Source organism: Ambystoma mexicanum, chromosome 4q, assembly GCF_040938575.1.
Source record: "Ambystoma mexicanum isolate Mex_15411 chromosome 4q, UKY_AmexF1_1, whole genome shotgun sequence".
In the NCBI taxonomy this organism is placed as follows: Eukaryota; Metazoa; Chordata; class Amphibia; order Caudata; family Ambystomatidae; genus Ambystoma; species Ambystoma mexicanum.
Genome location: NC_090928.1, coordinates 436,227,110 through 436,239,867, shown reverse-complemented (window position 1 = coordinate 436,239,867; position 12,758 = coordinate 436,227,110). Strand labels below are relative to the sequence as shown.

General features: G+C 42.7%; 2 non-coding genes across 2 annotated transcripts; both read left to right on the top strand.

The window, feature by feature from the left end:
- The first annotated feature begins 2,334 nt into the window (after positions 1-2,334).
- On the top strand, positions 2,335-2,406 carry TRNAC-GCA (transfer RNA cysteine (anticodon GCA)). Its single transcript has one exon. It is a non-coding gene; the product is annotated as a tRNA-Cys (tRNA).
- Positions 2,407-12,421: 10,015 nt separating this feature from the next.
- Positions 12,422-12,493, top strand: TRNAC-GCA (transfer RNA cysteine (anticodon GCA)). Its single transcript has one exon. It is a non-coding gene; the product is annotated as a tRNA-Cys (tRNA).
- Positions 12,494-12,758: the final 265 nt, after the last annotated feature.

Below are 12,758 nucleotides of genomic sequence, written 5' to 3'. Positions count from 1 at the left end.
GTGCAGTTCAAGAAGTCCCTGTTTCATAACCATATGCCCTTTTCAATAGATCCTGTTAAAATGTTTTTCAACCCAATGCACTGTAAGAAACAATAGGATATATCATCATTTCATATACAAAACAATGAACAATTGGTTTTAACTATGCTCTTAGCACAAAATCAACAAACTGCAGTAGAGAAGCAGTTACGTTTTGCAGAATTTGTGCATTTGACAAAGGTTTTTTTTCCATGTTCCAATATCTACATGTGATAGGAAATTTATGAATTATTGCAATGGAAACCTCACTGTATTTTACCAAGGCCGATAAAGGACATCGTGTGTACCCCTTATAGTTATAAGGAGGGTTTGGTGGCTGAAAATGCATTGCTTTGATGGTGATTGTATGTTGCTTCTACTTTGTACATATTACTGAATTAATATAGGTGAAAATTTCAGATTTCGGGGTATAGTTCAGTGGTAAAGCATTTGACTGCAGATCAAGAGCTGCCTAGTTCAAATCTGGGTGCCCCCTTGTCCATCTGTTTCACCTTAAAAAATTTTTTTTAAATAAATTGAAGAAAACATTTACAATCTTAGCATTTTATGTAATGAGCAACACATTTCTACATTTGAAATACTCCTGATCATCACCTGAAACATAGGGTAAACACCATTAAGCTGTTTAGGATTTCTTCGTATGATACAAGCTGTGTTTTACATTCACCCAAGTTCTACTGGTGATATTATCAGTTTGAAATAGTCCATTGGAAGCTCATATGAATGTTATAAAACTGTGGTGGAAACCAATAATATGCCCTTAATGAAATGTATTAATTTGTACAGCTGACCAGAAGTGCACTGATGTCATTAGTTCTACAAGTTCCATACAGTCACCCACTCTATCACCTTTTTAAAAAAGGGCAGTTTTCAGCATTTAAGGGTTTATGTCAGTGGTAGAGCGTAGCAGTGTAGTTCAAGAGATCCCTGTTTCATAACCATATCCCCTCTTCAATAGATCCTGTTAAAATGTTTTTCAACCCAATGCACTGTAAGAAACAATAGGATATATCATCATTTCATATACAAAACAATGCACAATTGGGTTTAACTATGCTCTTAGCACAAAATCAAAAAACTGCAGCAGAGAAGCAGTTACATTTTGCAGAATTTGTGCATTTGACAAAAGTTTTTTTTCCATGTTCCAATATCTACATGTGATACGAAATGTATGAATTCTTGCAATGGAAACCTCACTGTATTTTACCAAGGCAGATAAAGGACATCTTGTGTACCCCTTATAGTTATAAGGAGGGTTTGGTGGCTGAAAATGCATTGCTTTGATGGTGATTGCATGTAGCTTCTACTTTGTACATATTACTGAATTAATATAGGTAAACATTTCAGAATGGGGGGAATAGCTCAGCGGTACAGAATTTGACTGCAGGTCAACAGGTCCCTAGTTCAAATCTGGGTGCTACCTTGTCCAACTGTTTTACCTGTAGAAATCTTTTTTTAATTAAATAAATTGAAGTAAACATTAACAATCTTATCATTTTATGTAATGTAATTTCTACATTTGAAATACTCCTGATCATCACCTGAAACATAGGGTAAACACCATTAAGCTTTTTAGGATTTCTTCGTATGATACAAGCTGTGTTTTATTTTCACCCAAGTTCTACTGGTGATATTATCAGTTTGAAATAGTCCATTGGAAGCTCATATGAATGTTATAAAACTGTGGTGGAAACCAATTATATACCCTTAATGAAATGCATTAATGTGTACAGCTGACCAGAGGTGCACTGATGTCATTAGTTCTACAAGTTCCATACAGTCACCCACTCTATCACCTTTTTAAAAAAGGGCAGTTTTCAGCATTCAAGGGTTTATGTCAGTGGTAGAGCGTAGGAGTGTAGTTCAAGAAGTCCATGTTTCATAACCATATACCCTCTTCAATAGATCCCGTAAAAATGTTTTTCAACCCAATGCACTGTAAGAAACAATAGGATATATCATCATTCCATATACAAAACAATGAACAATTGGGTTTAACTATGCTCTTAGCACAAAATCAACAAACTGCAGTAGAGCAGTTACATTTTGCAGAATTTGTGCATTTGACAAACGTTTTTTTTCCATGTTCCAAGATCTACATGTGATACGAAACGTATGAATTCTTGCAATGGAAACCTCACTGTATTTTACCAAGGCAGATAAAGGACATCCTTTGCACCCCATATACTTATAAGGAGGGTTTGGAGGCTGAAAATGCTTTGCTTTGATGATGATTGCATGTTGCTTGCACTTTGTACATATTAGTGAATTAATAAAGGAAAACATTACAGAACTGGGGGTATAGCTCAGTGGTACAGCATTTGACTGCAGATCAAGAGGTCCCTAGTTCAAATCTGGGTGCCCCCTTGTCCAACTGTTTAACATGTATTCTTTTAAATAAATTGAAGTAAACATTTACAATCTTAGCATTTTATGTAATGAGCAACACATTTCTCCATTTGAAATACTCCTGATCATCACTTGAAACATAGGGTAAACACCATTAAGCTGTTTAGGATTTCTTCGTATGATACAAGCTGTGTTTTACATTGACCCAAGTTCTACTGGTGATATTATCAGTTTGAAATAGTTCATTCGAAGCTCATATGAATGTTATAAAACTGTGGTGGAAATCAATAATATGTCCTTAATGAAATGTATTAATTTGCACAGCTGGCCAGAAGTACACTGATGTCATTAGTTCTACAAGTTCCATACAGTCACCGACTCTATCACCTATTTAAAAAAGTGCAGTTTTCAGCATTCAAGGGTTTATGTCAGTGGTAGAGCGTAGGAGTGCAGTTCAAGAGGTTCCTGTTTCATAACCATATACCCTTTTCAATAGATCCTGTTAAAATGTTTTTCAACCCAATGCACTGTAAGAAACAATAAGATATATCATCATTTCATATACAAAACAATAAACAATTGGGTTTAACTATGCTCTTAGCACAAAATCAACAAACTGCAGTAGAGAAGCAGTTACATTTTGCAGAATTTGTGCATTTGACAAAGGATTTTTTTTCCATGTTCCAATATCTACATGTGATACGAAATGTATGAATTCTTGTAATGGAAACCTCACTGTATTTTACCAAGCCAGATAAAGGACATTTTATGTACCCCTTATAGTTATAAGGAGGGTTTGGTGGCTGAAAATGCATTGCTTTGATGGTGATTCCATGTTGCTTCCACTTTGTACATATTACTGAATTAATATAGGTGAACATTCCAGAATCGGGGGTATAGCTCAGTGGTAGAGCATTTGACTGCAGATCAAGAGATCCCTAGTTCAAATCTGGTTGCCCCCTTTTCCAACTGTTTTACCTGTAGAAATATTTTTTTAATTAAATAAATTGAACAAAACATTTACAATTTTAGCACTTTATGTAATGAGCAACACATTTCTACATTTAAAATGCTCCTGATCATCACCTGAAACATAGGGTAAATACCATTAAGCTGTTTAGCATTTCTTCGTATGATACAAGCTGTGTTTTACATTCACCCAAGTTCTACTGGTGATATTATCAGTTTGAAATAGTCCATTGGAAGCTCATATGAATGTTATAAAACTGTGGTGGAAACCAATAATATGCCCTCAATGAAATGTATTAATTTGCACAGCTGACCAGAAGTGCACTGATGTCATTAGTTCTACAAGTTCCATACAGTCACCCACTCTATCACCTTTTTAAAAAAGGGCAGTTTTCAGCATTCAAGGGTTTATGTCAGTGGTAGAGCGTAGGAGTGCAGTTCAAGAAATCCCTGTTTCATAACCATATACCCTTTTCAATAGACCCTGTTAAAATGTTTTTCAACCCAATGCACTGTAAGAAACAATAAGATATATCATCATTTCATATACAAAACAATGAACAATTGGGTTTAACTATGCTCTTAGCACAAAATCAACAAACTGCAGTAGAGAAGCTGCTACGTTTTGCAGAATTTGTGCATTTGACAAAAGTTTTTTTCCCATGTTCCAATATCTACATGTGATACGAAATGTATGAATACTTGCAATAGAAACCTCACTGTATTTTACCAAGGCAGATAAAGGACATCACTCGCACCCCACATACTTATAAGGAGGGTTTGGTGGCTGAAAATGAATTGCTTTGATGGTGATTGCATGTTGCTTGCACTTTGTACATATTACTGAATTAATAAAGGTGAACATTTCAGAACTGGGGGTATAGCTCAGTGGTAGAGCATTTGACTGCAGATCAAGAAGTCCTGAGTTCAAATCTGGGTGCCCCCTTGCCCAACTGTTTTACCTGTAGAAATATTTTTTTTAAATAAATTGAAGAAAACATTCACAATCTTAGCATTTTATGTAATGAGCAACACATTTCTACATTTGAAATACTCCTGATCATCTCCTGAAACATAGGGTACACATCATGAAGCTGTTTTGGATTTCTTTGTATGATACACGCTGTGTTTTACATTCACCCAAGTTCTACTGGTGATATTATCAGTTTGAAATAGTCCATTGGAAGCTCATATGAATGTTATAAAACGGTGGTGGAAACCAATAATATGCCCTCAATGAAATGTATTAATTTGTACAGCTGACCAGAAGTGCACTGATGTCATTAGTTCTACAAGTTCCATACAGTCACCCACTCTATCACCTTTTTAAAAAAGGGCAGCTTTCAGCATTCAAGGGTTTATGTCAGTGGTAGAGCGTAGGAGTGCAGTTCAAGAAATCCCTGTTTCATAACCATATACCCTTTTCAATAGATCATGTTAAAATGTTTTTCAACCCAATGCACTGTAAGAAACAATAAGATATATCATCGTTTCATATACAAAACAATGAACAATTGGGTTTAACTATGCTCTTAGCACAAATCATCAAACTGCAGTAGAGAAGCAGTTACATTTTGCAGAATTTGTGCATTTGACAATGGTTTTTTTGCCATGTTCCAAGATCTACATGTGATACGAAATGTATGAATTCTTGAAATGGAAACCTCACTGTATTTTACCAAGGCAGATAAAGGACATCTTGTGTACCCCTTATAGTTATAAGAAGGGTTTGGTGGCTGAAAATGCATTGCTTTGATGGTGATTGTATGTTGCTTTCACTTTGTACATATTACTGAATTAATATAGGTGAATATTTCAGAATTGGGGGTATAGCTCAGTGGTAGAGCATTTGATCTGCAGGTCAAGAGGTCCCTAATTCAAATCTGGGTGCCCCCTTTGTCCAACTGTTTTACCAGTAGAAATATTTTTTTAATTAAATGAATTGAAGTAAACATTTACAATCTTAGCATTTTATGTAATGAGCAACACATTTCTACATTTGAAATACTCCTGATCATCACCTGAAACATAGGGTAAACACCATTACGCTGTTTAGGATTTATTCATATGATACAAGCTGTGTTTTACATTCACCCAAGTTGTACTGGTGATATAATCAGTTTAATCAGTTTGAAATAGTCCATTGGAAGCTCATATGAATGTTATAAAACTGTGGTGGAAAACAATAATATGCCCTTAATGAAATGTATTAATTTGTACATCTCACCAGAAGTGCACTGATGTCATTAGTTCTACAAGTTCCATACAGTCACCCACTCTATCACCTTTTTAAAAAAGGGCAGTTTTCTGCATTCAAATGTTTAAATCAGTGGTACAACGTAGGAGTGCAGTTCAAGAAATCCCTGTTTCATAACCATATACCCTTTTCAATAGATCATGTTAAAATGTTTTTCAACCCAATGCACTGTAAGAAACAATAAGATATATCATCGTTTCATATACAAAACAATGAACAATTGGGTTTAACTATGCTCTTAGCACAAATCATCAAACTGCAGTAGAGAAACAGTTACATTTTGCAGAATTTGTGCATTTGACTAACGTTTTTTTTCCATGTTCCAAGATCTACATGTGATACGAAATGTATGAATTCTTGCAATGGAAACCTCGTTGTATTTTACCAAGGCAGATAAAGGACATTTTTGTACCCCTTATACTTATAAGGAGGGTTTGGTGGCTGAAAATGCATTGCTTTGATGGTGATTGCATGTTGCTTCCACTTTGTACATATTACTGAATAAATAAAGGTGAATATTTCAGAAATGCGGGTATAGCTCGGGGGTAGAGCATTTCCCTGCAAATCAAAAGGTTCCTACTTCAAATCTGGGTGCCCCCTTGTCCAACTGTTTAACCAGTAGAAATATTTTTTTAATTAAATAAATTGAAGTAAACATTTACAATCTTAGCATTTTATGTAATGAGCAACACATTTCTACATTTGAAATACTCCTGATCATCACCTGAAACATAGGGTAAACACCATTAAGCTGTTTAGGATTTCTTCATATGATACAAGCTGTGTTTTACATTCTCTATCTCGCCTATCTTCTCTAACTGCTTCTCTATTGACTATCCTGCTCTCCTCACTAAATCTGGTAGGAAAAAGTTTAAAAAGGACATCCTGGTCTCCAACCCAGGCCTCCCTATCGCTGACACCTACACTAGTGCCTGCTCTAAGGAAACTCTCACTGACATCCTCTTTTTCGCGCCTTCACCTGACCTATGGACCCTTCATATGGTCTCTGTGCTCTCTCCTTTTTCCTCTTCTCCCATTAATGGTGGCACCCGTTGGGATGTCCTCTTGGCCCCCTTCCGCTCCTCTAAGGCCATCATTAATGTGTACGCTAATGGGACCGTCTTGGTCCAAGGCCCTCAGGCCAACCTTCACCTCTTTGATAGACGCTTCCCTCGCCTCATCAACTTCCTTTCCTCCCCTGCTGTCCCCCTCCCTGTCTTCGGCTACCTTGCCTCTACCCTCCCTCCCTGCCCCCTCTCGCACTCCCTCTTCACCTCCTTCTTCTACACCTCCAAAAGGCAAACCTCTGATCTGTACCCCTCCCCGGAAGTCCTTCAAGGATGGCAACCTTCTCCACTTTGCGACTCTTAACTCTCGCTCTGCCATCAAGCATTCCTCCGATATCTGTCGCATTCTTGAGGAACTGGACCTTGACGTCCTCGGTCTCACTGAGACATGGTTCACAGCCAGCTCTGTCACGAGCTTTGACACACTCCTACCTGAAGGTTACAAGATCCTCTCTGTGTCCAGGCCCAACCGTGCAGGGTGGGGTGTTGCCCTTATCTTCCCTGAGTGGATTCCTGCCACTGTCACTCCTATGCAGACCTACTCCTCTTTTGAATGTCTTGTCTGCCGACTCTCTCTCTCTCCTAGCCATTTCCTTACCGTGGATACTATCTATCGGCCACCCGGTCAAATGTCCTCCTTCCTCTCTGAGTGGGCTGACCTCTCCTCCTCACTCCAGTCCTCTACCACTGAACTCCTCTTTCTTGGTGACTTTAACATCCACCTAGATGCCTCCTGTCCCCCCACTGGACTCTTTCGTGACCTCTGCGACTCTCTCTCACTCTCTATTCTCCCGTCTGGGCCTACACATTCTGCAGGGCACACTCCTGATGCTCTGATCTCTTCTGACCTTCCCCTCTCTGTCCCTCTCTCCACTCCTCTCTCCTGGAGTGATCACTTTCTCCTATCCTCCCACCTCACCCTCCCTACCCCACAGGCAAAGCCACCCTCATCATTGCCACCCACCTTCTCGGTCATCCGACCCATGAAGCGCGTGTCAGTTGCGGCTTTCGCTGCCACCTTCTCGCCCCCCCTCCCCCTTCGGCTGACTTCCACCCTGACACAGCCCTCTCCTTGCTCCACTCTGCTATATGTGATACTCTTGATATCCTTGCCCCTGTCATGAAAATCCGCCTGAAGCCCAAAGCCAAATGTAACTCCTGGTATGATTCGGATCACGTCACCCTAAAACGCAATTGCAGGGTGGCAGAGAGGAAATGGCGTGCTTCATGTTCATCCTCTGACAAACTGGCCTGCCGCCTGCTCCAAAGGCAATACCGTCTCTCTGTTCTCACCAAGAAGAGAGCCCTTATCCAAGCCCGCATCTCTGCGGCATCTAACAACTCGGCTGAACTCTTTAAAATCTGCAAGGAGCTTGCCAACCCTGCTGCAGTCTCTACCTCTCCTGTCCCCTCCCAGGCCCTCTGCACTGCACTGGCCTTCCACTTCATCTCTAAAACTCAGGACATCCTGTCCTCACTCTCCTCCTATCACCTCCCCCCCTCTCTTCCCTGCTCTTCCTCTGGCCCTTCTGCAGCCACCCCTCCTCCCTCCTTCTCTGCCTTTCCCCTTTTTTCTGCTGACGAGGTTTCCAGACAAGTCCGATCTATGAAAGTCTCGTCTAAACAGATTCACCCCTGTTCCTCCAAAACTATCAAGGACCACATTGACTCCCTGGCTCCTGCCCTGGCTGACTTTTGCAACCACTCCTTCACCTCTGGAGTCTTCCCATCCCCCCTCAAGCACTCCCTTGTGCACCCTCTCCTTAAGAAACCCTCTGCCGACCCCTCCTGTCCGGCTAACTATCGCCCAATCTCCATCACTCCCTTCCTGGGCAAGCTCCTGGAGAAACTGGCCATCTCCCAGCTTAACCTCCATGCTGAAGCTGTTGATAGTCTCCATGACCATCAATCTGGCTTCAGAGCGGCCAGAAGCACGGAAACTGCTCTCCTGAACATCCGTGAGGACCTGCTCTTGAACCTCGACTCCAACACTCCGTGTGTTCTCATTCTGCTCGATCTCTCTTCTGCCTTTGACACTGTCAACCATGCCATCCTGCTCAACCGTCTCCGTGATAACATGGGTATCACTGGTCAGGCTCTGGCGTGGCTGACCTCTTTCCTTTCCAATCGACCCTCCCAGGTCCAACTTGGGTCCTTCATCTCTGACATCTTCTTCTCCACCTGTGGCGTTCCCAAGGGATCTAATCTCTCTCCCTGGCTGTTCAACCAGTATCTGGCACTCCTTGCCCACCGCATCGCCACCCTCTGCCCCAACTTTCAGTGCTATGCGGACGATACCCAGCTCATTTTCAGGCTACCCTCGTCCTCCTCCTCTCCCTCCCTCATCTCTGACTGTCTGTCTGCTATCCAGGAATGGTGTGCTGCCAATGACCTCTGCCTTAATGCTAGTAAGACTGAGATCCTACTCATCGGCACACCCACTCCCTCCTTCCCTGCAGCTCTCTGGCCGGCCTCTCTGGGCCCTCTTCCTGCTCCTACCTGCAAGGCAAAAAACCTCGGGGTCATCTTCGACTCCACACTCTCCTTCTCTCCTCATATATCTGACGTCTCTAAGAAGTCACACTACCAGCTGCACCTCCTCAGAGGTATTCTTCCCTTCCTCTCCTTCCCCCAGAAGCTCACTGTCTCCCGAGCCCTGGGTCTCTCGAAGCTGGACTACTGTAACAGCCTCTATCTTAATCTGCCTGCCTCCACTCTCCGCCCTCTGCAACTCATCCAGAACAGAACTGCGAGACTTGTCCTTGGCCTCAAGCCCAGGGACCGTATCTCTCCAGGACTGAAATCTCTACACTGGCTCCCAGTGGCTGCGAGGATTAAGTTCAAAACCCTCTGCATTGTCCACAAGGCCTTCTGGGGCCTGGGGCCTAAATGCCTTCAACTCTCTCTTCCAAAATATCTTTCTTCCCGAGACCTACGCTCATCCGTCTCCAACTCCCTCAGGGTCAGCCGCTTCTCGAAGCAACGAGCTGGGGGTAGATCTCTCTCCGCGGCAGGGGCCTCCCTCTGGAACAGCCTTCCTGCCTCCCTGAAACTTGACGAGAACCATCTCCGGTTCCAGAAGCACCTCAAAACCTTCCTCTTCACTTCTGCTTTCTCTCTCCCTCTCCCCTGCTAAATTCTTCACCAAAACTGCACTGATTCTGCAACTGGGCCACTCTCACCGACCTCGGTCCTGGGCCCAGTCACTCTTCACTTGCACTGCCTCCCTGGCAACCCCTGCACTGCGGGACTGTCTCTGTATCCCTACAGCCTCCCCCCCAGCACTTGTCTGCACTTACCTTGCACTTGCCACCAGCTGGCCCTATTTATTTATTATTTTATTTCTATTCTACTTATTTGTACTGCACTCCCCCCTCCCCCTTCCCCTTGCACTTTTTCCCTTCCCCCTACCCCTGCACTTGCGCGGTCTGAATGACACCTGGCCTAGTAGGATCGTTGTCTGTCTTCCCCTTGTTCCCCCCTCCCTGCCTCGTTGCGCCTTGAAACACTTGTGTATAGGCGCGTTACAAATGCCATATCATATCATATCATATCACCCAAGTTCTACTGGTGATATTATCAGTTTGAAATAGTCCATTGGAAGCTCATGAAGTGGGAGAAAAGACTCCACCCAATCTCCTCGCGCCCCTGGCCTAGAGGATCGCGACCCAGACACCCACCACAAGATGAATTAGCCTATCTACCAGACGACCAAATACCTGGTACAGGAACATACGGATGTGCCCATCAGCCTGCCCACCAGCCTGCCCTGCTCAAGCCGACACCTGCGGCATGGATGAACTCGACTAAACCCTTCAACAGTCGTTAGAGATGCCAGGACGACCTAGCCAACTGTCAGAACACCCGTCCAACCATGCACACTGGACACCCCCACTCCAATCCACACTAAGAAGATACTCAGTGCTATGACGTAGGTGACGGACACACCCACTGACGCGCATCTTTATTATTTTTCACATAGGTTTTTTCGAAATGCAGAAACGCAAGACGCACAAAACACTCATCTAAATGCTTGCTGACGCTTCTCCTAACCCTTACATTGTGATGAAAATACAACGTAGACATGATCCCGCATATGAAGCAATGTGATACCACAACTTAAAGTGCCGTGCATTAAACATCCCCACCTATGCACCAGGCCCAAGCAGGCCGCAAGCAAGAGCCTCCATGAACATTGGACGAGCAAGAGTTCAATTGCTGACCCTGAAGAACGCGCCCAGCGCGAACTGACAGCCAAGGTAGCGATGTTGCAACTCGCATGCCACCAGCCGACGCCAAGGTCACACCTGCAAGCTAAGCCAGACACACAGTGGAAAATACAACCTTAAATGTGCAGAATTCTGCCTCAACCACGGTCTCTCCTCACGTGACCAAGCCAAACCTGACAGGGTGCCAGACCCAGGAGGGAGAAGTCGCCTGGGTCCCACGTTTGAGACACAGGCTCCAACAATGAAATGACCCAATGGACACCTACAGCGATGGGAATGGTCTGCTCTCAGGCATATGAGCAAATCCACGCATTGTCTGCACGAACACATAGTTACATATTGTTGCAAATGACAGGTACACCGCAAGCTGGGAACAACGATGGTCCCAGGCTGGGGGGCTCGCGAGTCGACCAATCGGAACATGGGGCACTCATCACTGATGCCACTAACATTAGCTAATCATTAGGGGTCTTCGTGTAAAAATGTTCAAGTATCTAGTAGAAGGGACAACCCAAGTATACCACCTGACTGACCCTTAACCACTAACAGCGTTCTCTTGACGTATGCTATACTAACCCTACCACTCGAGGAACCAATCCAGAGTGGCGATGGGTTTTTGCTAACTTTCCCAGGTGACGCAAGTAGCGCGTCATACTGAGGCAAAAAGGGGCCTGCGAGCCCCACAAATTTCGAGAGTCTGGACGGACGCGTACAATCCTAGACCCATCCCTGCCGTTATTCAATAAACAGCAGAACCACCTTGCTTCTTGTGTGTGTCTCATACTCATTTTTGGGATACGCGGGAGGAGTTGGGGCCTCCCAGCCCAGAGGTCCGCGGAAGGCCCAGCCGACCCCGGGAGAAACCATCCGACACTCATATGAATGTTATAAAACTGTGGTGGAAACCAATAATATGCCCTTAATGAAATGTATTAATTTGTACAGCTGACCAGAAGTGCACTGATGTCATTAGTTCTACAAGTTCCATACAGTCACCCACTCTATCACCTTTTTAAAAAAGGGCAGTTTTCAACATTCAAAGGTTTATGTCAGTGGTAGAGCGTAGGAGTGTAGTTCAAGAAGTCCCTGTTTCATAACCATATACCCTCTTCAATAGATCCTGTTAAAATGTTTTTCAACCCAATGCACTGGAAGAAACAATAGGATATATCATCATTTCATATACAAAACAATGAACAATTGGGTTTAACTATGCTCTTAGCACAAAATCAACAAACTGCAGTAGAGAAGCAGTTACATTTTGCATAATTTGTGCATTTGCCAAAAGATTTTTTTTCCATGTTCCAAGATCTACATGTGATACGAAATGTATGAATTCTTGCAATGGAAACCTCACTGTATTTTACCAGGGCAGATAAAGGACATCCTTCGCACCCCATATACTTATAAGGAGGGTTTGGTGGCTGAAAATGCATTGCTTTGATGGTGATTGCATGTTGCTTGCACTTTGTACATATTACTGAATTAATAAAGGTGAACTTTTCAAAACTGGGGGTATAGCTCAGTGGTAGAGCATTTGACTGCAAATCAAGAGATCCCTAGTTCGAATCTGGGTGCTCCTTGTTCAACTGTTTTACCTGTAGAAATATCTTTTTTATTAAATAAATTGAAGAAAACATTTACAAGGTTAGCATTTTATGTAATGAGCAACACATTTCTACATTTGAAATACTCCTAATCATCTCCTGAAACATAGGGTAAACACCATGAAACTGTTTAGGATTTCTTCATATGATACAAGCTGTGTTTTACATTCACCCAAGTTGTACTGGTGATATTATCAGTTTGAAATAGTCCATTGGAAGCTCATATGAATGTTATAAAACT